This window comes from Nothoprocta perdicaria, unplaced genomic scaffold (genome assembly GCF_003342845.1).
Source record: "Nothoprocta perdicaria isolate Ctin4 unplaced genomic scaffold, notPer1 scaffold_185, whole genome shotgun sequence".
NCBI lineage: Eukaryota > Metazoa > Chordata > Aves > Tinamiformes > Tinamidae > Nothoprocta > Nothoprocta perdicaria.
The window spans coordinates 55106-57863 of record NW_020455038.1 but is presented as its reverse complement, the minus strand read 5'-3'; positions in this window follow the sequence as shown (position 1 = coordinate 57863).

Here is a 2758-nt window from a genome sequence, read left to right as displayed (position 1 = left end):
TAGTTCTGACAGACGATGAAGCTGTCTGAAGGCTAAGCTAAAAAGCCAAATAATTGCTAAGCTGAACATTTCAATTCATGATTATGTTAGAAAGTGCCTTACAGGTTAGTTTTTACATATGTAATTATTCTCCACAGAAAATAATCCTGCTGTGATCTGCTGATGAACCTGCAGCAGTTTTTGCCACCATTATGCAATATTTTGCTACCCCTTAATAATGGTAACAGAGTCCTCCTTTAGAAATTCCCAATTTTTTTTTTTTTTTTTTTTTTTGTAATAATTACTTACAGGTCATACTTGCAGAATGACCACATACAGTCACAGCACATATTTCATTGGTGAGTCATTTCAAGTTTGATTTGTTCTATTTTCTTCTCTGTTATTTGGTTCATGCGATATCCTCTGAATTTACCATAAATTGTCTTGAGAGTGGAATGTCGGATTGCATCCCAAAACAGTTGCTCAGTGAAGTTGAGAAAGTATGAGTTGTATTAATTCAGGAGGGATATTGTAGAAAAATGGCACAATCTGAAAGCAATTCTATTTTTCCTCAGAATTTCAAGGAAGCAGAATGATAAACTTGCTCCAAAATTCAGATGAAACCATATCATAAGAATATATTGCATGGGAAGAAATATCACTGCAAGTTATTAAGAATCAGTTGGACAAGTATATGCCAAAAAAAGGTTTTTTTGTAGTTGACATTGTCCTGAGGCAAAGTATACTAGAAAATCTGCTAGGATTCTGTCCCACTGCTACAGAAGGTTTATTAAGCAGAAGATGAAACTGGAATAGCTAGTCAGTCGTGTTAGGTGGCAGCCAAGTGTTGCTTTTCACCTATAGTTGCACAGGATTAAGATTCAGTGCAGCAAAAGTCACATTTATACTATTATCAGGGAAACTTGGCACGCAGTGACTGACATTCTGCAATAAAATTGGGTGAGCAAGKCCCTCAGCTAGCTGTAGAAAATATGGCAGAAACTGGCCCAAGCTAAGATGATGATGTTAATGCTTGGTTGAAAAGGGAAGTATTAAAAGTTATCATAGTCTTGAGAGTAATGCATATGTGCTTGGGTTTGTGGAATCTGACAAACAGACTAATACCACGACAAGCTGGATTCATGAGAATCATCAGGTTCATGAGAATCATGAGATTCAAAGGAAGAAAGTATATCTCGAACAATTATTTCATGCCTATCCTGCTACAAAACTGTGAATTTGAATATTTAGTATTCATCTGTCACCTATATACTGATGAATTATCTGGAAATGTTCTATTTACCATGTATAGAACTTTAATTTTCCCCAAATATAAGCGAAGAGTTTTTCTTTCTATGAGATGTTAGCAAGATACAAGCATAATATGCTGTATTAAATAGTGCATTTCCTATACATGTATAAATATATATATTATTGTAGATAACACACTTATATTTTTAAATAACACCATTTCTGTCCCTCTCCAACATTACAATATTAAGACAATATAAGTGCATTTAAAAGCATTTAATCAATAAGCCATGCTAGTTTTAAAAGCAAGATTTAGAATCAGGGAGGCTCCCTGTCACCTGAGATCTGCATGCTTCCCAGGCTGCTCTGTAAAGAGAGCAGGCAGCTTTCCAGCCAGCACAGGGGGGAGTATCAGCCCATGTTCCCTGCTCCTGCTCTGCATCTTTTTCCTATAGTTATTTTCCAACAGTACCGGTCTGTATGACAAAGTAGCTCAAAGTGAGGACAATTATTAGTCAAACATGGCAAGGCAGCGATATGAGCACAGCAGGGTGGGGGGCAGCCAGTGTGGGAGTTACAGGTGGCTACTCCTGAGTTGTTTTCTCACAAGAATTGCTTTAGAAACTGTGGCCCATATTTTATTTGCAGTCTGCCTAGCCTGTTGACAGAGCTGACAGAAAGGAGGCCAGGAGGCTGCTGAATTAAAATTCCAGACAAAATCCTGTGCTGCAGTTATTTTTGATGTGTTGAAGCAAGTGCCGTAAGCACTAGTGTGATCACACCTGCAGAGCTGAGATAACTCAGCTGCCAGCACCTGGTGGGGGGTTATATGTGCATTGTGCAGGATTGCAGCAGGTGTGCATGTCAGGCTTCTTCTGTTTGTTATAGCTAAGATTGTGCTGTGCTAATGCATACTGTGCATGTTGGCTATATGGACTGGGAGTGCACGTGACCATACCACATTTTGAAAGGCTCCAGTGCAGGTCTACATACTGTTTAGGAGCTGGAGCCTCTAAGAAAGTAGTGTTGTATAGGGACTCGTCTATGCATTTCTATCTGTTCCTTTGTTTCCTGATATAAGATGCTTAACTGCTCAAGTACATTTGCTAAGTCAAGAAAATGAAGTTTCTCTGTATGTTCTTGYAATTTTTCAGGTAAGGACCTAGCTTTACTCTCTTGCTCTCTCCTCTGCAGTTAGCTGGTTTGTTTTCCACTGCTGGACCATATTAAACATGGAGAAGAAGAAAATTCATTTGTTTTGGTGCAGATCTGTGAAGAAGAATGCCTGATGCAAACCTTGAGTATTAAAACAGGAATTTTAGAATTTGTGTTGATTCTGGAAAAAAAAAATCACCTATTGACACTCAACAGAGAATCAATATATTTTACAAATCTTCTACAGCTTTTGACTTTTGGAAGTACTGTACTTATCTTTCCCTGTATTTTTTTCCAGGAAGGTTGTGCAAGAATGTAATTGCTGTCTTAGTAAAGTCTTGCCCATAATAAGCATTTGTTTTGAAATGGTTCA